We start from the raw sequence: 24,991 nt of genomic DNA, 5'->3' as shown, positions 1-24,991 counted from the left end.
TTCGAAAAACCATAATTTTTGTTTTAGCGACATTTACTTTTAGTTTCCATATACAACAATATTCGTATAATAAATCGATATTTTTTTTGTAATTCTACAGCATTATTTGCAAATATGACTATATCATCAGCGTATAATAGCAAGAAGACTTTAAAAGTGTCCATATCTAAACCTTCCATATTGTTGTTGATAAAAGAATCTTCAAGATCGTTGATTAGCATGGAAAAAAGGAAAGGTGACAGGCATTCACCCTGTCTTACACCTAACATACATGTATATTCGTCACCTAATTGATTACAATACTTAACCCTGATTTCACGGAGTCATACATAGATTTTATAATGTTTAAAATATTTCCCCTAAGCCCAAGTTTAATTAATTTATACCATAGATGTTCACGTACCACATAGTCAAATGCCTTGGTATAATCCACAAATAAAGTATAAAGAGACTTTCCCTGGTTCAATATATGGCTAATTAAACTATTTAAAACAAATGCATTATCTACAGTACTCATATTTGATCGAAATCCTGCCTGAGCTTCGATGTACACATTGTAATTTTCTGCCCAGTCTTTTAAACGGTACTTAATTCCGCGTACTTTAAATTGTGACGTGTGTCAACAGTACTAATTAAGGTTCGAAGTTCTTTCTTTAAATTTTCTAGCTGATCATTAATTGTGTTAATTGCTTCAGTATTAGTAGTAATTGATTCTCCTTGTTTAACTGATTTTTCAACTACAAAGTCCAGATCATTTTTATGTTCTTCAACTTTAGCATTAAGCTGCGTCGTATCTTCTTGTAATTTTTTTGTAATATTACGTAAGTCTGCATACTTTAAATTATGACGGTTGTCAACAGTACTAATCCAAATTCGAATTTGTTTCTTAAAGTCTTCTATTTTAGAATTAAGCTCTTTTTTAAGGTTATCTAATGCTGTGTCATGGTCATCACCTCTTTGTAAAGCTGCCTTTTCCAGTTCAGATTTATATTCTGCAAGTTTATTTGAAATTAATTCTAATAAATCTTTATGCTTATTTTCAGTTCCAGTATTTAGTTTATTTATTTCTGTTCTGATTTCTAACTGATACATATTTTGTAACTTTTTCTCAGCTTCAATAATCTTGTCTTTTAGTTCTTCATGTTTAATCATACTATCTTTTAATTCTTGAATTTGAGTGAATAAAATTTTTAAATTGACTCGAAATACTTCTTTTATGTTGTCATCTGTCAAATCAGATTTCTCTTCAAGTTCTTTAAGAGAATCAACCATAGCTTTCATTTCTTTTTCAATTTTATCTTGTAATTCAACTATTAATAATGAATTCTTTTTAAAATCTTTTGTTAATTCTTCAATATTCCTTACTTCTGTTTCTAGTGTCTGTTTTATACTTTTAATATCTTCAAGATTATAGTCATCTATTACATTTTGAACACTTTTAAACACAAATCGTCTTGAAACTGCATCGTTAGGTTTATCTGGATCTCCCAGGTTGATTATTTCATTACCTCCCATATCTAATGCTCTGTTCATTGTGTTATCAAGTTCCTTATTTCTGTGAAGATATGATTCAATGTCCTTTTTAAGCTTTTTGTATTGTTTTTTAGTAGCATAATCACTTAAATCAATATCAAATTTAACTTTACTTATACTGTCAGGTTCACTTATTTGTTCTATATTATTAAAAACTCCCATTATATAATTATTATATATTACCAGTAAAGTTTTTTCTTAAAAACTTCCTTGGTTTGTCAATATATAAGAAATCATATTTTTGATTTGTTGCATTAGCAAAAGATTTAGGGTTAATATTTTGTTCATTACAAATCATATCATTTTCTCGTTTACCTGGACTTTCAAATAAAATGTAATGTGAACAGTTAATTCGGATATCTTTTGGTGTTTTATAGTAAGACTGACTTAAATAAATAACACAACAGTTTTATGACGTCCTTGAATCAAGTATTTTGTTATTTCATTTTGAATCTTTTTATCTTCACATACAAAATCATCAAATATTACTACTTTTTGTTTTTCTGATTCAAGATCATTAACCAATTATTTCATTATTAGAACATTCAAGTATTTCATTTGGATCTACTTTAAATTTTTTTGCAATTTGACTTAAGTGGTTAATTAAATCTTGATATTTAGATTGTCCTAGGTTTTTAGCATATAAGTATAATTTATCATAATTTATAAGAGGTTTTCGAAGTATATGCATTAATGTATTTGTTTTTCCAGATCCAGAAGATCCACATATTAACATTCTAAAACATGAATCTGGCCTAAAGGGATAATGTTGTTTAAAGTTATTGGATTTATCGCTTTTTGTATCATAATTTGGAATTTTCATTTATATATAATAATACATTGTTTTACATTATTTTACATTATCTTACATTATTTTACATTATCTTACATTATTATATAAATGCAATCAAAACTTAATGAAATGAGAAAAAGAAAAAACTTAGTCGGGCAAAAGATAAGAGCTCTTAGAGAAAAAATAATTAAAGAAAAAATTAAAAAAGCTACAAATCGGGATGTGTACACTGAAATTTATAAACCAATTACTGAAGGAATAGAAAGTCAAAAAGAAAAAATTATCAAGTCAGTTAAAAGCATTACCTGGAATAAAACAACAATTAGCGTTACTAGGTGATGGAATGAAAGACATACAAACATATCAAGGTTTACCACAGCTATTCCAAGAACCGCTGCCATGATTACCGGACTCCTCTGAACGTGTTAAAGATCTTGAAAAAATATTGGCAGATTATGAAAATAAAATAAGAAAAGAACAAGCTTTAAAACCAACTTCCTATACATCAATAGTTTGGGGAGATGAACCTGTTGGACGGGTTCCTCAAGATGAATTTCAGAAATTAGAAGATTACGGAAGAAAAAAGATGGGAATAACTGCAGAAACGTTACCGTCAGAGATTAAAATAACAAAAGAAGATCTTATAAAATTATCAAAAGAAGAAATTGATGAATTAAAAAAATCTATACTCTAATGGATGAAATGGAAGACGGATCTGTTAAATTCTTACCTAAAGAATCTATAACAGATTTATTAGATCCATTAAACTATTATGATGATGAAATTGAAGAATATATTGAAGAATTGAGAGCAAGACCAAAAGAATTTACAGTTAATTTTAATAAAGGCATTGACTTAAAACTTTTAGATAAAGAAAAATATAATACACCGCAAGAAGTGTTTGAATATTTTCATAGCAAATCTAAAAATCCTGATGAAAGAATGACTAGGGAAGAAGTAGAGGGTATCATAGAACATGCATCGATGAAATAAAAAAATTGGGTAATGAATCTGGTGCAATAACCAGAATAAAAAATCCCACAGATCTTGATCTAAAGCAAAAGAAAGCAATTATAGTTAAGTCGGATAATTTAAGAAAATATAGAGAAACTATTAGAAATATTCTAAAATCTGGAAAATATATGGGAAAAGGAATAAAATATTATAACCCATATAAAGTTTCACCAAATGGACAATATGGTAATTTAATTATTAATTTAAATAAACTTTATGGTCAAAACAAATTAATTGCTAAGGATAGAATAACTGGAAAAGAAGTAATTAACACTAAAGTAGATAATGATTTGATTGATCTAATTAATAAAAGATATAACAATAATAAAAAACATTCAATTCATTCAAGAAAAATATTTAAAGAATTTACAGAAAAATCAGGATTACCCATCAATAAAAGATCTATGAAATTTAGAAAAGCAATAAGAGGACAGGGTTATAACGTTTGTCCATGTAATCCAGAAGAATTGATTAATGACTTGGAGTTAATTTGTGGTCCGATTGATGCTGGAAATAATAATGAAGAACTAAAAAATGAAGGTATTAGAGTAGTAGACCAATTATTAAAAATGAATTCACTCTTACCAGAACAACATGAAATGTTACATAAAAAATATTTTTCTTGAATATATAAATGGAACAAAAAATAGTATTAAGTTTTGAAACAGTTAAAGATGATAACAAAAATACTCCAATCTGATTTTACAATCAGATTTAGTCGTTCTTTAATTTTAGATAAAAATAAAACTTATGTTGTTGGTTTGGATAGTATTAACACTATGACTTACTCTTGGCATAATATTAGTGATGAATATATTGAGTAAAGAATTCGTTATAATAATGGTAAAGAATGGAAAGATATTATATTTACAAATGGTTTTTACAGTTACACAGATATTAATAATTATATCAGAGAAATATTAATAAGTAATAGTGATTATGAATTTGATAAATCAGACATTGTTCCAATAAGTTTGAAATTTGATTTAAGTAGTTTTAAGGTTTTGATTTCAATTCATGATAATTTTATGTTGGATTTGGAAATATCAAATTTTCATACATTGCTTGGATTTGAGAGAAAAAAATTGAGAAATACTGAATGGGGAACTACAACACCAAATATAACTAACTCTGTGGATACAATTTATATTCATTGTGATCTTATTGATAATTCACAGGTTGATGGTAATTTCAGTGATATTATCTATGATTTAACTGCAGATTTAACAAGAGCTTATCCTTTTAGAAAAGAACCAAACAGAGTCGGATATTCTGAAATTAATAAAAATATTATAAATTCAATAAGAATATATATTACAGATATATTTGGTAGAATAATTAATTTTAATGAGGTTGAAACAAGTTTTACCTTAATTTTAAAAGAAATATGAAATTATAAATTTTAGTTTTATATAACGTACAAAAAGTTTATGACAAAAATAGAGGAATATTTATTTATGTTGATGCTCACACAGGAGAAGAAATTATACACGGCACAGGTATCTTTGACACTTTAACGAAATTGTTTTCAAATGGAGTTGCATCTTCAATTAGCACAGCTGGAAAAAAGCTTTGGAAACAGCAGGAAAAGCAGTACTTGAAAGTGGAACAAAAAAGGTTGGAACAGAAGTTGGAAATTTGGCTGCTAATAAAATTGTTGAAAAATTGTTAATGCTTCCTTTCTTATGTAATGGTATAACAAAACCCTCAAACCACCTGGTAGGAAAGTATCCTAGATCAAATATTTTGTTGAATAGATTTGTTAACACTGGCAATAAGATTTCCTTTCCGGAGATAAAAAAAATCATTAATTAAGAGATCTGGACCACTAGATTTATTGTTTTTCAGCTGTTTAATTGCTTTAGATATTTCTGAAGGAGAAAACTCACAATTCAGTTCCTGAAACATTATCTTAAACTCATTATTTTCGTATTTTTCTATAAAATCAATTACCTCGTCGTTTGGAACAAAAAATCTGTCCTCAGGATTATTAACTGCCTTAAAATATTCCCCAAAAGTTGAAGTTGATATATTCGACTGTTTTAAAACTGCCGCTTCCTTTAACATCTTCCAATAAAGACGCGCATTACTATACCTCATGTTTAACAATTTATCAGTTTTAGATTTATCATACCTCAACCTACATTGACGAAGTACAGACTTTTATTCGGATCTGGCCGATACCATATTTATTCTATTCTCGTCATTTTAACAGTTTCTATATTTATCTAGACATTTTAAAAACGTATTTCTCTTTTCAAAACAATCTTCATTGTACCAAGGTTGATGACTATCAGAACTATAAGAACTACCCAGGTTATCATCACGTGACCGATTCATAAAAGGAGATGCTACACTATGTAATGCATTTTCAAAATTCTGTATACAATTATCAATACCTTGCTTTGTAACACAAGAATTAATTTCATCCGTTAAAACAGCAAAAGAAGCAAAACCCTCTTCACTATTCAGTTTATCAGTATATTCTTGTTTTTTCTCAGGTTTCCATGTATATTTAAAATTTACATCAGTATTTTCAGCACTATTTGTTATACTATTTACTTTTCGCACAGACTGTGTGTCAAATACGAAAGATACCTGAGCCGTGTAGATTTTCTTCTCCTGTGTGAGCATCAGCATAAATAAATATTCCTTTATTTTTGTCATAAACTTTCTTGTAAATTATATAAAACTAAAATTTATAATTCCATATTTCTTTTAATATTAGTGTAAAACTTGTTTCAACCCCATTAAAATTAATTATTCTACCAAATATGTCTGTAATATATATTCTTATTGAATTTATAATATATCTATTAATTTCAGAATATCCAACTCTTTGTGGTTCTTTTGTAAATGGATAAGCTCTTGTTAAATCTGCAGTACTAAAAGCATAGATAATATCACTAAAATTACCACCAACAAGTGAATTATCAATAAAATCACAATGAATGTAAATTGTATCCACAGAGTTAGTTATATTTGGTGTTGAAGTTCCCCATTCAGTATTTCTCAACGCTTTTTTTCTCAAATCCAAGCAATGTATGAAAATTTGACATTCTTAAATCCAACAAAAAATTATCTTTAATTGAAATTAATATTTTAAAACTACTTAAATCAAATTCCAAACTTATTGGAGCAATGTTTGATTTATCAAATTCATAATCACCATTACTTATTAATGTTTCCCTTATATAATTATTAATATCTGTGTAACTGTAAAAACCATTTGTAAATATAATATCTTTCCAATCCTTACCATTATTATAACGAATTCTTTTATTATCATATTCATCACTAATATTATGCCAAGAGTAAGTCATAGAGTTAATACTATCCAAACCAACAGCATAAGTTTTATTTTTATCTAAAATTAAAGGGCGACTAAATCTGATTGTAAACTCGGAGTTTTTTTTATTATCTTTAACTTTTTCAGAACTTAATACTATTTTTTGTTCCATTTATATTCAAGAAAAATATTTTTTATATAACATTTCATGTTCTTTTGGTAACAATTCATTCTTTTTTAATAATTCATCAATTATACTAATACCTTCATTTTTTAGTTCTTCATTATTATTTCCAGCCTCAATTGAACCACATATTAACTCCAAGTCATTAATCAGTTCTTCTGGATTACATGGACAAACGTCATAACCCTGTCCTCTAATTACCTTTTTAAATTTCATAGATCTTTTATTGATAGGTAATCCTGACTTTTCTGTCAATTCTTTGAATATTTTTCTAGAATGAATTGAATGTTTTTCTTATTATTATATCTTTTATTAATTAGATCAATCAAATCATTATCTACATTAGTGTTAATTACTTCTTTTCCGGTTCTTTGATCCTTAGCAATTAATTTGTTTTGTCCGTAAAGTTTATTTAAGTTAATAATGAAATTACCATAATGTCCATTTGGTGAAATTTTATACGGATTCAGAACCTTTGGTTCTTTAAGAAAACTTTGTTTTTGATTATGATATCTTATTCCTTTTCCCATATATTTTCCTTGTTTTAGAATATCTCTAATGGTTTCTCTATATTTTTTTTAATTATCCGACTCAGCTATAATTGCTTCCTTTTGCTTTAAATCGAGATTTGTGCGGTTTTACTTTCTAGTTATTGCACCAGATTCATTACCCAATTTTTTATATCCTTTGATACTCTTTCTATGACCTTCTCTACTTCTTTTCTAGTCATTATTTTATCAGGAATTTCAGATTCGGTGTGAAAAAATTCAAACACTTCTTGTGGTGTATTATATTTTTCACCTAAAATATCTAAATCAATTTCTTTATTTAATACCTCCGGATCAAATTCTTTTGGTCTTGCTCCCAATTCTTCTTCTTCTGATTCTTCAGTTGTATCATCAGTTGTTTCAGTTATTCCCATCTTTTCTCTTCCATAATCTTCTAATTCTTTTAATTTATCTCCAGGTATCCATCTAACAGGTTTATCCCCCAAATCTATTGGTATATATTCTTGTTGTCTTTTAGATTTTTCAACTTTTCCAGGAGACCCTGTAATTGGTTGCGGTTCTTGGAATAGCTGTGGTAAACCCTGGTATGTTTGTATGTCTTTCATTTCATCACCTAGTAACGCTAATTGCTCCTTAATTCCAGGTAATGTTTTTAACTGACTTAGTAGTAATGTAAAATAGCGCTTCTAGGTCAATCTGACCCCATTTAACCTTTTGACCACTTCTAAAAAAACCCAAAGTCAAGCAATTAAAAAACCAAAAAATAAACAAGTTTTCATAGTACTATATGAAAACCTATAGTAAAATATGATTAAACACTTCCACCAAATATTTATCAAAATCCTACCACGAAAACAGGGTCAGTTTAACCTCACTTAACCTCTTGTTTCTTTTTTATAATAACTCTTTATTTCACACTTTCCCGCAGGAGGTTGAAATAAAGAGTAAAATATCAACACAGATTTGTACTATACTTCCCTTCGGAAGATTTACAGACATATTGTAATTTATAATAGTTTGTTCATTTTGTTTTACATTATTAACTTTTAGTATTTTATACAGTAAATTATACAACGGTACTTTGTCTTGTAACATTTTAATGAAAAATAAACAATAATATCCACAGAGTGTACTTGTTTTGTCTTGATATTGAACACTGTTGTATTTTACATTTGGTATATACTTAATTACCTCCTTCGGCGGAGGAAGCCCAAATGGGTCAAAGTACAAAGTATTAAAGTAACAAACCCAATGTGTTCCAGGTCCAACAGAGTCGTCTAAATTTATAATTCCACATTCATTATTCAACTTTGATTTTGGTAAATTATTTCTACTAAATACACCCCTAAAGTTTATTATACCGAGTTATTTTACCCATTGTTCAATTTCAAAGTTAGAAATAGGTTTGTTTATAAATTTTATGTTTTTTCTACTATAGGAATTCGTCTGTAAGGTCTTTTCTGAGAATCAATCTGTATACCCTGACCATGTCCTTTTCCACTCAACAAAGATGTAATCAAATGTATTCCTAGACTAGCAGCCAGCATACCCAAAAGGCCGCCATTTATTCTCTGTTTTTATGTTAATTTAATCACTCCAGACCCTACTAGTTGCTTTCTTTGATTAGGTGTAAGATATGGTGATATCATATTTCTCTTATCATTAGCTACCGAAATCATACCATTCCCAAGCAACTTACTAACACCGGTACTGGCTAACCCAGAGAGGGCGCCGATGCCTAGAGGGGCTAATATTTTTGGAGCTATTTTTGCTGCCATTGGAAGAATTGTTTTTCCTAACAAACCAGCCAAAGCTCCTAAAAATCCACCATTTTGACCTTGACTGGACATTTGTTTTTTTGAAATTGTAATTTCTAATCCCTTCTTATTTCTAATAGACTTTTCAATTTGATTAATTTGTGTTTTTGTTAAAAGTAAAGGAAAGTTTCCACGTAATTGTTCATGTTTTAATCTAAAAGTATGTGGAATTTTATTATTATAAGCTTGTGCTAATTGTTTCATTTGTCCATTTGTTAGGTTAACTTTATATTCAATATAATTTGATACCATTATATATAATTTATATTTAATTTATTTTTAAACAATAACAAGTTCATTTCCAATAGTATTTATTTCAACTGTTTCCTCATATAATACAATTGCGTAAATACGATATCTTGCAGCGGGAAGTGTATTTAAACGAAAGTGTAATGTAACATGCTTAGGATCTTCTGTTATTACTTCCTTTTTATATTCTTAGTTAAAATGAACAATCAAAACAAACTTTGAAAATTAAATCTATTTAAGAGACTTCCAGTAGTTTTGTTATTTTGTTTATAATAATAATTAATTACATCATCATATATTCTTGATATACTTGTGTATTCTATTTCTGGATAAAAAACACCATTACCAACTTCAAGACGACAGGAGCTCAAAGTGCAATTATCATTTGCTGCATTAACTCTAAATGTATCTAATAAATGTGGGTTATGTTCTTGTGAATTACTTTTATCAGGTCGTTGTAAATAAACAAATACATGTTGTGGTTTTGTTACACCAGTTGTTATTCTAAAAGTTGTATTAATCTGTTGTGAATCAGTTGATTGCGTCATCATTTTCCGAAGGTATGGCCATCTTGCTTTTGGTAAATCTTTCAGCAATTAGATTAAGTCAAAATTCATTGAAAATTAAACGTGGAACCCATAGAATTAATTTTGTTACAATTACTCTACCAGCATCAGCAGCATTAGCTCTAAAAATTAATTCATCATCATCTGTCAGCTGCAATGTTATTTGAATTTGACTTGGAGGTAAAATATTAGTTTCTAAACCCTGAAAAAATGAATAATTATCTAATGGAATTTTAGCATTTACCTCTTTACCACCTTGGATTTATTCCTTTCTAAATTTGAAACCTTTATTATCATCATCAGCAGCAGTACCAGCAGCTTCTAAATAAATAAACTCATTTGTTCCAGTTGATTCTGCATAATCATTAGATAGTTCAACTAAATTTTTTACATTTATTACTTTGTATAAATTATTACAATCATAAACAATTTTTCCATTTTGTTTAACCACTAACTGATCAATTAATGAAGCGGCATTATTAATTAAAGCAATTTGATCTCCATCAGCATAATTATTACCATTAGCAAGCTTATTTACTTTAAAACTTACTTCAAAATAACAATTAAACCAATCAAAATATGAGCTTCTATCATTAATTGTAAAGTGATACCCGTTTTTTGTTGATTAACATTATTTCCCAAGACAGATATTAAAGCTGTATCTAATTGAATAGGAGTCAGTTCGTATCTTTCACAATATTGTTTTGTTCTAAACATGTATATATTATATATTATTTTATTTTTTATAAATTAATCTGTTAATACGTTTACGCTGAGCTGAAGTCCCAGATCCTGACAATAATCTATTTAATCTTATATTAATATCCTCCTCTTTATCATTATTATTTTTAATGTTATTCTTTTCTTGTAATTCCTTAGCAATTTAATTACCAACAAAAAGATATCAACGAATTTAATGCTAAAGTTGAAGAACATAAAAATGTGACGTCGTCTTTGAAAACCGGTCCAGATGCGGCATGACGTAATATCGAGAAACGACGTTTAAAGTTGCGCCAAGTTTACGCGCGCAGCTTTCTTACACATGTTTTAATTAGCAAAAGTTTGACCGTTAAAGTACGACTGCTTGTTACATGATTGATGACAGCCTACTACAGAAAGAATATTTAGACATCAGACCTGTAAATAAATAGTGGTATTACGCCTGAGACAAAATACTTCGTTCAAAATCAGTTGTTTCCCCTTCGCTACTGTATGTTTCCGGTTTCGGATTTTATCAGGGAAGCATGTGAAGTTTACTTTTGTTTAACTGCCTTTTGTTCAACGATGAAGGGATCTGAGACTTGTAGTACTGTTTACTGATTTGGTAAGTACTGTTTATAAACAGTTGTTAATGTAGATTCTCTAAAATATTTTAAACTTTCACTGAAATAAGTCTGTCTTTTTACCCGGAAGTGAATCCAAAACATACCGAGAGAAATTTATGAAATTTATCTTGTGGCTGGCCACTAAACACAGATGATTTCATTATGCCTGTGTATTTAATATAAAATGGCCAGTTGGGTTGTCACAAAGATTATTGAAGGCAGGCAGCTTCTTACTCAAGGTGACCAGGATTCAACAAATTATTTCATTGTCCATAGTAAGCATTAGTATGGAAAAATACAAAATACATGTAGCTATGATAATTAATAAATTTGATGCAGTCTTATAGATGCCTGCCTATTTCACATCATTTCTCGAAAATTCCCCTCTCACAGCAGTAGCAAAGGTATTTTAAAAGGAAATATGTAGTTGTCCGGTAACCAGACGCCTACCCTGCATTCTAGCTGTCCGGCAACAAGACGACTAGCCTCTCCGCGAATGTTTTTCTAGCTGTTCGGCGATCATTTTATATATGAATACTGTAATGAATAAATTTATTGTATCATATATTTTTTTGCATACTAAGGTTTGAATATTCACATGTAAGGCTTATTCAGACAATATTTTAAAATTGATTACCAGACGCCTAGAAACCCCTACAGGATAAGATAGGCTAGGCGTCCTGTTACCGGTTGGCTAAAACACTGGCTATATATAGGTTTCTGGTTACCGGATGTCTAGACGCTTCCATTTATAAAATGGTAACTGTTTTTGCTGTGGGTCTCATAAGTCATGTTATTTCTGTCTGGTGACTACTCTCTTTCCATTATTGTTGATTCAGAATGTTTTGTAACAGGATGATTGTAATATGGATAGTGGGAATTTATGTTATATAATGAAAATCTTTTTATTTTTTAAATTTTTGAGCCTTGCTGTGTGTAAAACAATTTATGATCCTTTAAAAAATAGATTCATAGTATAATAACTTTTATAGTATTTTGTGGTAAGTTAATGAAACCTTTCACAATCACATTATTAATTAAGTATTCAGTTTTTGATTTTTAGTGATGTTTACAGTACATGTATTATATCTTCTTTCAGATAATATTCCTTGTTCCTTTGATGGTTCATTCTACTACAGCTGGTTCATATACCCTACAACAGCCAGGAAATTGGTCTGTTTACTTTAAGATCAGAAGAAAATGTAACATATTTTGGATGTGCTTTGAGGAATCAGGTAAGTAACATGCAGCTAATGGCTCCTATTATAATTTTAATGCAATATATTATTTAATTATACCTCTGTCTAAGTTTTGTTGGAGCCTATACAAAATAAGTCTACTTCTACACTAATGATTTGTACAATGTATGTACATGTACTATGACTATTGAATGGCTTAAACTGACAAAACTGGCATTATTGAAATTTCATTTCAACAATCCGGTTTTGAGGAGGATCAGTTTGTGAAAAGTCTTCATTATATTGGCTATTAGCCTGAGAAAAGTCTGTGGCACTCAATAAGTACATGGATAATTTGAATGCTTAACACTACATGTACATGTGTATAAATTGATATCTCATTAAATTGTAGAAGAGTTCTAAATAATAGGAATTTTAATTAATTATTTGAAGTAAATCAGTTAATTGTAATTTAGTTTAATTGTAATGTGATTATTTTCAAATTTAATTAACCCATTCTTGACTTAGAAATTGTGATGTGATTGAATTTTTTTACCAGTTTTATTGCACCAAGAATATGGATTAGAATGAAGGCTGTAAAGGTTCCTGAGATACATGAAGATAACAGATACTTTTACCAAAGACTTTTAAATCTTTTTTCAGGAAGGCAAGTGTTTCCTCTTGTTTATGAAAGAAACTCAGTTGGTTAAGGGCAGACAACTTGTGAGCATGGTACATCACTACCTGTATTGGTATTCCATTTTGACAATGCTGCTAGCTAGAATAGAAATAACATCTTGCTGTGGTATGGTCTGTGGAGAGTTTTACTAGGTAACAACCATTTTTTATAGCTGTTAAAACAGTGTATACTTTTAACCCTTAGGCTAAATGAGGCAGCTATGTCTGCCTTTGCAACCAGTGCAGATCAAGATCAACCTGCACATTTGTGCAGTCTGATCATGATCTGCAGTGTTTGATATTTAGTCAGCAAATTTTCTATGAGAACCCCCTATAAGCTATTAATGGTACTGTCTCTATTTAAGATGGAGTAGTCCATTTTGCAAATTTAGCAGGTTAAGTGTTAACACAGTAAATGCAAAAAATGTGTTTTAGAACATCCTATTTGCAGTAATCAAAATTTACAAACAAAGTACATTTTATATACTGACAGCACGCTGTTGTCAGTCTGTCAATATTTTAGAGTATTGGTTGTAAGAATCATCTATTATCAAATAGTGATAACTCTGCTTTTATTAAATAAAGCGACTCCCAGGTTAATTTTTTAAAATAAAATGTTTTACTTATTTGTTACAGGATATCACAGATCGATTGAATATTCAACAATGATCACAGACCATGCAAAGTTTGAATCTGACTTGCACTTTTGAATTTAGAAGAATCTGTGGAGGAGGGTGAATGCCGAGACCTTTAATAATACATGATATTGCTGACACAGTGTGTCAGTCATCAAAGAAAGGTCATAACATTGCACAGTTGGTCAACAATGATTTAAATCCTGTCACATTCTACCAGTGGAGAAATATCTTATCACAATATTTTAAACTTTTGAAGAAGATAACTAAGTATTACCACTTTACCATGTCTGCAGAAACACCTGGATTGTTAGTGTTAAAAGTGACAGTCCAGTTGAGACAGTTAACTTACTAAAATATACTCCCCCTTGCCAAACGAATATTACTGACATGGAATGACACAAGCCTGACAATGGTACCTGTATGAACTCCTAAGAGAATAGTATTTGTCTGAAAAGTCAAAGGATTCTGTTTGTCCCAGACCACTTGAACTGAAAACTGAAATTGTGATTGACGAGGATTTTTCTGAGAACTGAAAAAAGGAAGTGAATATAAAAGATAGAAATTGTTGTAGAATTCAAACGTTTTAATACACAACACTTTAGCCTGTTTTGCTGTTCATATAGATGTGTTTAGCTGTTAAGGTTAAACATCAAGTAAAGGTTGTAGTTTCAGTTACCTACATTAAAGTATTGGCTGGAAATAAATATTTACTTTTCACCAGAGCTTGTAGCAGTGTAACCTTCATCAAAAGTTAAGCTATTGTGTTAATTATTAAAGTATTTTTAGAAAAAAGGAATTTAGTATGTATGTTGCCATGGTAACATAATTCAAATTATATTTCATTGAAATTATGGATTTGTATTTCAATAAGGGATCTACAGTATATAATGTAATGGTAAAAGAATGTTCACTTTCTTCAGTATTGTCAGTTATAACTAGCCAGTGAAAAAAAACAGATTATGAGGAAAGGGATGACTGAAATGTTTATTCTTACGATAACTACTTTTGTTACTTTTTTTGTTTTGTTATTTTAAAGTTTTTATGTGAAATTTTCAGAGTTCTTTCCTGAATACTTATACTTTAAAATATTTAACTTATTAGAAATACTTTTTTAAAATAAGCTCTTGTTTTTAGGTATTATTGTAGGAAAAGGGAATTTAAAACATATGTCGCCATGGTAACACGATTTTCTTAGAAAATATGGAAATTTTTTAATTAGCTGTACTTTCTAGTATTCTACTTTAAAATAAGCATAAACAATAAAAAAATCAGTAGTAATATATGTTTCATTTATTTCAAAATAGTCATTTATTACCAACAGGTAAAAGGCAAGTTATGAAGAAACAATGACAGAAATGTCTTATTCTTATAGTTATTACTCATGTTACAAACGCTGTCATAAAACAAAACATTTTAATTTTTTTAACATGGAATTTTGAGATAATATTTTTTAATACACACCACTTGATAATATTCAAGTTATCTGAAACACTTTTCCAAATTTAGCTCTTTTTTTAAAGTATTATTATAGAAAATAGAATCGAATGCATATGTTGCCATGGTAACATAATTTAATAATGTTTTTATAGAAAATGTGAAGGACTTTAGCCAGCTAGATGTTTGCACTTTAAGTGAATATCTAAATATTCTTTGTAAAGAAGATTCATCTATTTAAAAATAGCCAGTGATTACCAATAAGTGAAAACACAAACTGAAGAAACAAGGACTGAAATAGTTTATTCTTGTGGTTATTACCCGTGTTACGAAATCTGTCATAAAACCAAACATTTTATATCTTTTCACATAAAATTTTCAAATTTTACTTACGAATACATATACTTCGGAATATTCAACTTATAAGAAACATTATTTCAAATTAAGCTTTTATTTTTAAGTTCTATTGTAGAAAAAGGAATTTAATGCATATGTTGCCATGGTAACACAATTTGAATAATGTTTTCATATAAAATATGAAAGATTTTAATTAGCTGTATTTTTGTGTTTTAAGTAAGCATCACAAGAATAAAATTTCATAGTAAAAGAAGGTTCATTTTTCCCAAAATAGTCATTTATTACCAGTATCTAAAAGACAAGTTATAAAGACACAATGACAAATCTAACTTATTCTTATGGTTATTACCCATGCTACAAAAACTTGTCATCAAACCAAACATTCTTAATATTTTCATGTGAAATTTTCAGAATATTTTTATAAATACATAGGCCTTCTAATATTTTACTTTTTAAAGTCCATACTTTAAGTGAACAAGTCTTTTTTAAAGTTTTATCATAGAAAGGGAATTTAATATATTTGTTGCCATGGTAACACAATTTGAGAAATATTTTTATAGAAATTGTTGTAGATTTTAGTTTATTATCATTTTGTGTAATAAGAAGGGGTCTAATATATATCATACAATTGTTACAGAAGATAAATTTATTTCAGAATTGTTAGCCATTACCAGTAAGTGAGAAATAAACTAGAAAGAAAGAATAACTGAAATGTTCTGTTCTTATTTTTAATATCTATGTTACAAAATCTGTCATAAAACTGACAATTTTGAAGATTTTCATCTGAAATTTTCAGGATTTATTTCTGAATGAGTAAACTTTCTAAATATGCAAAAACCTGAAAATGTCAAATTTCCTCATCTGGACCCATTTTCTCAGTCACGGTCACAAATGATCTAGACTCTGTAGTTGAAATATCAGCTAAACAAGGAGAATCAATCACTGCTAATACCCAAGTAATTACTGCTTATACTAAAGCAATAACCACTAATGTCGGAGAAATTACCACTAATGCTGAAGAAATTTCGACTAATGCTGAAGAAATTACAAAAGTAAAAAAAATTTTCTTAAAACAAGAAACACAATTACCTAGAACAAAGAATACAGTTGATAATTTGTCTGCTTCTGAAGTTGCTTCAACAAAACGAGTTGATGATTTAGCTGAAGTAATTCTTAAACTTAAAAAGAAAGACAAAAAAATAAAAGAAGAATTGGAAAAAGAAATATAAAAAGTAAAACGTGAAGTGTTTCTTTTTGAATATAACAGTTTTTTATGAAGCAGTATCCAAGGTTTTAAATACGGTTTTTATGAATACGTAAAAATGAAAAAGTATTTTGACCGTCGGGGTGCCTGGATATATTCAACATATGAAAATATGGCCGGTTTGAACTATTTAAATGCATTTGAATTAGGATCTGGAATTATCGTAGATTATAAAGATTTTATAACACAAACCAAGAATATAAACTAGTTGTACCAGATGTACTTTTAAAAGGTGTGTTTGTGGTCGAAAAAACCGGAATTTATATAATAGATATTAAGACTTTATTAGCGGGGGCCGGGTTTAAAGCGGAACCGAATAAAAACCATAAAAGTCCAATTTCACATTTTATATTTAGGTGGTGGAATGATAATGCTGATCCATTTCTTAGTATATATATCGATAATGTAAATATAGTATCCGAGGACTTTGACATTGGATCGGACAAAACAATATCTATGTATCAGAAAAAAAATAAAGTTTATATAAAACAAGGGACAATGTTTGACATTCATCCTTATGACAGTTCATCATCTACAGAAATAAATTTTACGCTTTTGACGGATAGTTACATCAGATTCTACATATCGGATGAATATGTATCTTATGATGGAAACAGACTTTGAGTTTAATCTTTAGTTTTTATTAAGTTAAAACTTTAGTTTTTATTTAACTGGAATAATTATATAATGGGAATATTCAATAATATAAATGAAAAAGTAAATAAAATAGAAAGACAAATAGAAAAACAATTAATAAGAAAACCTCCATTTTTCTTAACATATTATACCGAAGATACCGATAGTGGATTATTTCAATGGAAAACTGTAAATGCTAGTCCTGGTTTAGTTCAAAATGGTAATAATATAACAATTAAACAAAATTGCATTTTAATTATTCTTGTTGATGCAATTAAATTAGATAAAGGAGAAGCTAAATTACAACTAAAAAATAAAGAAAATATAATTCTTCAAAGTTATAATGTAAAAAATAATAGAAAAAATGAATCAATTTCTATTAATTATGCTAATGAATTTAAAATAAATGATGTTATTTATATTAATTCTTTAAACGTTAAAAATATTCAGTTAACAATTTATGGTTCTATTATTTAAGTTTTAATTAATTTAAGAATAAGCTAATGTATCAATACCGTTATCAAGATGTAAAAATATTCAGTTAACAATTTATGGTTCTATTATTTAAGTTTTAATTTAAGTTTTAATTAATATAAGAATAAGCTAATGTATCAATACCATTATCAAGAATATATCTTTTATCATCATAACATGATAAAGATGTTTTATTTATAACATAGCTGGAAAGATTATGCTTATCAGAACGAATAACTTTAAAGGTGTGATTACTTCGGGTTGAATTAAACAAAGTATCTTTGTAATTTTTATGAAATATTGTTTTCTTAACAACAAGTTTTTTAATTCATTTTACTTCTTAATCCAACAAATTCAACAATGGGAATGCCGGCAGCTTCACTCTAAATTTTACAGTTACTTTTTTATTATTGTCGAAATAAAATTTTGAGTTGTTATCGTAATCACTATTATCAATTAAATCTTTGTCCTTATAAAAATCCCCATATGCATCTTTGGTTTTAATTTAACATAATGAATCAGTGTCACTGAATAGTAATTTACAATTACCCTCGTACTTTTCCTTAATGTAATTATAATGAAAATCATACATTAAATATTTTGATAAATCTAGAATGCACATTCCAACATAACAAGGTCTGTTTAATAACAAACTTTCTTTTATTCTATGAATACCAAACAAATTCTTGTTAAACATTGTTGAACTAACAAATGAAGGTTTGGCTATATATTTTAATAAAAGGTTTTCATCATGAGTTAATTTAATATTAACTCTCTTGCGTAAATTCTCCCTCTTCTTACCGAATACAGAGTTGTTCATCAACTTAAAAAAGTCCTTTTCAAATGAATTTTTTGCTTTAGATCTTTTTTGAGTATTAAAATCAATATACTTTTTTAACCAAGGACTTTCGTCAAAAGTAAATATTCTATGTAGTTTTGTTACTTTTAACCCTAATTGTGTATATAGTTCAAAATTTTTTAAAATGAACAACATATTTTGTTTTTTCATTAAAGTTGGAACTAATATTTTTTACATTACTTTTTCCTATTTCAAATTCTGTTTTAACATTTTTACTATAATTGGAAAGCCATTGATCTGGTATTTTAATTTTTTCAGGAGCTAAAGGATAATCATTATGTATAGTATGTTATTCTTTTGGATATTCAAGATCACATCCAACTATAAAGTTAGTTTTACCTTTTTGCAATTAATTTCTTGAATTGTTTTTCGGATATAAATTTAAAGTTTCCAGAGGGCAAAGGTTGACACATGGCCTAACCGTAAAGGTTATTGGCGTCGAGGTACATAATGTATTTGCTGTCAAGTTTAGGATCATTATCTTTCATATATTTATTGTTTCCTTTACTGTATCTGTTTGAAATATAACTTATTCCTCCTCTCAGTCCCTTTTCAATAAAAAGATACATATCAATATCAGTTATTAAATCTAACTTAATTCCAGTCATTTTTAACATTACATCCCAAGCTAAACCAGGGCTACTAAAATAATGACAAGGATCTAATTTGTAGTACTCTAAACATAGTTTTCTAAAATTTTCGAATACATCAGCTAAAAGTAATACGTCAGTTTTTAAATATAGATCATGATATTCTCCCATTGTTTTAATTTTAAATTGATTACAAAAATTTTTAGTCTGTTCATATTCGTTGTCAGATATGTGTGTTTCATTTAAAATTGAATAAAACACTTTTTTAGAAGGTAATTTTGTTTCTTTGAATTTTTTTAATGAATCCATGTAATCATATGGATAAACACCTTTTGCTTTTAATAATTCAATGTAATCAAATTCTTGAGATAAATATTTAAATTCTGGAATATTTTTTACTAGGTTATCCAATGATTGAGACATAAATTGGAATGAATCAATAAAAATTAAATCACTTATCATAAATGCCATATATCTTTCCATATTGTTAGGAATAACATTAATTTCTTTTTTGAATTTCCCTATTTGTTGCATAATAAAATGACTGTCATAACCTCTTAAATTATGAAAAATAACAGGAATTTTATGTGTTAGTCTAAAACTAATATTACATTCTGAGTGAGCACTTCCTCTGAATTTTCCTGTTATATGACAATGGTCTCGGACAGGATTTTCATTTTCCTTATATACTTTTTCACAGATATGACAAAACTTTTGTTTTTTAAATTCACTTTCATCTTTTTTAGACATTCTTAGTTCTTTGTTAAAGTGCTCTTTAAATATTTTTTTACAATATTCCTCTTCCTCAAGCATTTTTCAATAAACTTATAAACTGCATTAGGACCTCTATAAAGCTGGGTTGGTTTAGTATAACTGATATCATAACAACAAACAACTTTATAGCCGTAACCACAATCTATATGATTTTGATATGGTTCAGTAAATGAACATTCAGTTGATGGTAAAGCAGTTAAAACTTTTTTAGTTATTGATTCAAAATCAGCATAAATTACAAAAGGTACTGTTAAACCTTTATGATAATTTTTAAATTGTACTTTACTTCCCTCTTTTGGCATTTTTACACCTTGGGTACCATTAATAGCTAAACAATTTGGTATGTGTTCATTTAATATTCTTTCTTGAGAAAAATGCTGCAGGCAGCTTTTACAAAAATGTTTTTTATGCTGATATTTTGTTTTTTTAAACAGTAATCTATTAAAGTCTTTTATCCAAACATAATGATGAACTGGGGTCCCTGGTGATTTACAGTCGCCATTTATCTTATCTTTATTAATTAATAACATATCACAGTGTTCTTCGTATTGATATTTTGATATGTACAATGGATAAATTCCCATAGGTTCTTCATAACCAAATATATTAAATGAAATATCATTTAAAACTTCTATTTTAGGTATTTGATTTAATGTAACGGGAAATTTAATTCCAGTATAATCCATATTGTTTATATGTCTTTTATAATTTGAAACTCTTTCAGAATGTTTTGTTACAGGAAATTTATAAGCTAAATGACACCATCTAAAACATTCGTTATCATCATTCTTTATATTTAATAATCCTTTCATTGAATTTTGTAATGGTTTTGGTAATTCTAAATAACTTGAAGCAGCCAGTGGACTATACTTATATCTATTTATATAATGAGTAACAACTGACTCTATTCTCCAGCCACTTCCTTCAGAAATCCAATTACCAATTCTATTTATTATTTCATCAAAAGCTTGAAGTAAAGTGTTTTTATTTCGTTTATGTTAATAATTTCTAAAGCCTTTGATTGAAAGTAAGCTGATTTATATATTGTATCAGTTTTATCCATTTTTGCTAAAGTTATTTTTAAAACAACGTTTATTTTTATACCTTTTAAAATTTTAAGTTCAGATTTAAGTATTTCATAAGAGTCGTTTATAGTTAAATATAATTGATTATTTTGATCTTGTCTATATGTAATTTTAATTTCAAATTTCTGATAATATTGTTTTGTAGATCTCTCAATTTCCATCTATATATTATATTTAGAAAAAAAAAATCACCAAGGAAAAAAGGATTAAAAAAATAATAAAATAAATAAAGTTTAAGAAGAGATAAAATATTTAAATTTATATCTTTTTCCATTAGTTTTTGATATTCCACTTTTAACTTGGTTTTTTCCTTAGCAGCACATTGTTATTAAACCTGAATTAATATTAAGGTCTTTGGATGCTGCATAAGTGCTTTTATATGTTTTTTCTTCATTAGTATCACAATCGGTTGCAATAACTTTTTTATGATTGTTTCGAATATTATTTGGTCTGGGACAATCACATAATCTTTCAGCATTTTCTTCTTCAGTTAATAGACAACCACAGTCCCATTCAAATAAATTATTTTTTAAAAGATAAGGATCTATACCATTTTGTAGTTTATCAATGACATGATTTTTATATTCATCGCTAACTATTTGATCAAGTTTTGATTTAATAACATTTCTTCTTTTAAGAACTTTTTTATATGAATTTTTGTCTGGATTCATTATTTCTCCTAAAGTGCTAGATAATTTTGGCATAATCATTCTATCTACCTTTCTATTAACCATCTATATATAATATACTTATAGAAAAGAAATCTTTAAAAACGCACCTAAAGAAATTATATTGATTTGAGAAATTTGTTTATATTATCTATATCTTTTGAATAAGATTTTAAAGTCATTTTTTCTAAATTGTTATCAACTGTTAAAATTTTAATATCTTCTTGAGACATTCTGTTTAACCATTCTTCGTGTAATTTGTGTAGTTTTTGTAAATAATCTAAACCAACTTTGTTTTCTTCCGTTCTGTTTCTTTTTTGAAGTCTTTTAAAACATATTTCTGGGTCGGTTTTAACATAAACAAATCCATCACTTGGGTTTTTTCCGTATGGTTTTATAATATGATCAGTTAAAAAAAGATTGTATACTGTCCACTCGGGGTCATTTATAACACCGTTGTTCTGATGTTGTTTTGTAAAAACGTTACTGTTAGTTAAATAACAACGTTCAAGGACAGAAACACCATCAAACTGTTTAGCAGAAGATAACATTTTTATATGACTATTTAAAGTTGTTAGTTGAAAAGGAAATAAATATTTGGAAGGTTCTTGAGCAGCCAGTTCAAAAAGGTTATATGAATTATAACTTGGGTCCATAACATTTTGCCATTCTCGATTTGGTTCTGGAATTATATTAAAAGTAGGATTATATTCTTTAATAATATCTAAAAACGTACTTTTTCCTGATGCAATATTACCTTCAACTGATATAATTTTTCTCATTTATATATAAAATACTTATAGAAAAATCTTTAATAATCTTTAATAATCTTTAATACAACTCTTCTTCTTTTTTGCTTTTATATCCGTTAAGTTTAAATTCCTTCATATGCATTTCAAGAGGTGTTGAATAATTTTTTTCTTTCTGCATTTCTAATAGTATTGTAAAAATATCCTGAATAACTTTATTTGGATCTTCTTTATTTACTTTTCCAATCCGTGCTTTTGTTATTAGTTGTTTTATTTTGTGATGATGTGCTTTTAAAATAAATTTCTTGTCGTCAAGTTTTAGTCTATTAGTAAATATGGTAATTACTGATGGAACAGCGCCAGCAACTGCTACAAATATAGGAATAGCTGGAACAAGTGCTAATGCAGCTGAACAACCAAAAATACCTGCTGTAATATATAACCCAGTACTTACTCTCCCACAAAATCTATAACTTTTTCTGTAAGCAGCAGCTAGTTTAGTTAATTGAATGATTAACTGATCTATTGTTTCTATTCCATTATTAGAAATTAGATTTTTATAACTCATTTATATAATTAATATTATTAATATTTTTTTTAATTAAATTTCTTCCAGTTCACTAAATGGTACCCAACTATTAAATGTTTCACTATAACCTTTCCATATTACTAAAGCTTGTTTTTTCTTATAGTCTCGTCTGATAACTTTTTCTATTCTAAAGACCTTTTGTGTAGTAGGTAAAAGTTCTTGTTCATAAAATGAACCCTGAATTATTTCATCATTTAAATCTTTTATAGTGTATGTTCTGGGATTTGTATTATTAATTTTAGAAATTATAAATATCTCCTCTGTCCAGTTTGGTGTATATCCTTTTTCGAAATGTCTTTTCAGTTTGCTTAAGCGAACTCGATCACCAATTTTAAATTTTGCTTTACTCTTTGGTATCTTTAAATTACCATATAAATTAAAGTAAACAGTACCTTTATTTAAGTTTTTACTGGCTTTGGTTGGTGTCATTTTTATACTAGAGTGTTTTGTTTCGTTATATTTATCAACCATTTCCTGTAAATTATCTAAATAAGTATAAGTATTATTTGCTGTAAAATATTTCCACATTATTCTTTTTAAACTTCTATTAAATCTTTCAATAACTACATCCTTTCCTTCATTAAATGTACGATACATATTAATCTTATATTTATTTAAAAATGATTCAAACTTTTTATTATAAAATTCTTTTCCTTCATCTATCCATAAATTTACTGGTAATCGTCCTTCTAAAATTATTTTTTCAAATGCTTCTGTAACAGATTCTCCAGTTTTATTCTTTAATGGAATAACCCAAGCATATTTACTAAATATATCAATAACGGTTAACAAGTACTTTACTCCTATATTTTATATTTTGAAAAAGCTTGCATGTCAACTAAATCAGCTGACCAAGTATCATCAATGTCATGAACAATCACTCTTCGTTTCCTAAATTTTCTTTTAAATGGTTTGTGTAATTCTTCTGCTAATCCATCGCTCCATGTGATTCCGGGGTATACTCTACCCTTTTTCCCGTTTTTGACTTTTGTCCCAGCCCAAGTTTGTATTTCGTTTATTATAGTTTCACAACTAATGTTTTGCAATCTTTTCCCCAAATGTTTTTGATTTAGTGTTATTTAAGTCGGAAAGCATTTGCTTATCGCATTTATGTTTACTTACTTTTGAACTATAACAGATATCATGATCCCTACATACTGCATCTAGTTCATTTATGGGTTGTCCATTATCTAAAGCGTTTCCGGGCCCACAATAGCGAAAACCCGGAAGTGTTAGACCCTTTTTAGGCAATAAAGGTAACATTGCTTTGTGAATATCTAAATTACCCCCTGTACTTTTAACAAACTTTGATTTCATATTTCCACAAGATGCACAGGTAGCCATTATCATTTTTCTCCTGTTTTTTGTTATAACATAATAAGGATTTATATTAACAGTAAATCTTCTTTCTTTCAAACAATATATTTTATTCTGTAAACTCATTTATATTATATATACATTTAAATTCTTATATTAAAGCAGCTGTAAAACGTTTTATTAACAGAACACTTATATTAAATCAGCTGTAAAACGTAAAGTGCAAACGTATCAAATTTAAAATCAAACAAAACAGGGAAGGTTAAACGGGATTGTACTACAAAGTAAACATATCGGTTAACTTTATGAATGAAAGTAAATACCAATAAAACGACACCGGTGTCGCTTTACATTGAGCCAATATTTGTTTAAACTCTTCGCTTCACAAACGATATTGATTGATAAACTTGTTAAAGAAAACG

The 24,991-nt window shown here is 27.9% G+C and overlaps 1 long non-coding RNA gene across 2 annotated transcripts; it reads left to right on the top strand.

Annotated features, from left to right (window-relative positions):
* Positions 1–10,896: 10,896 nt before the first annotated feature.
* Positions 10,897–15,268, top strand: LOC128559073 (uncharacterized). 2 transcript variants are annotated; one of them, XR_008372120.1, is made up of 4 exons: positions 10,897–11,278; positions 12,379–12,514; positions 13,121–13,288; positions 13,772–15,268. It is a non-coding gene; the product is annotated as an uncharacterized LOC128559073 (long non-coding RNA). The 2 variants fall into 2 exon arrangements; XR_008372119.1 differs by having other exon boundaries at positions 12,379–13,288.
* Positions 15,269–24,991: the final 9,723 nt, after the last annotated feature.

Source organism: Mercenaria mercenaria, chromosome 8, assembly GCF_021730395.1.
Source record: "Mercenaria mercenaria strain notata chromosome 8, MADL_Memer_1, whole genome shotgun sequence".
Taxonomy (NCBI): Eukaryota; Metazoa; Mollusca; class Bivalvia; order Venerida; family Veneridae; genus Mercenaria; species Mercenaria mercenaria.
The sequence above is the reverse complement of the archived record's forward strand: the minus strand, read 5'-3'. Positions and strand labels throughout refer to the sequence as shown.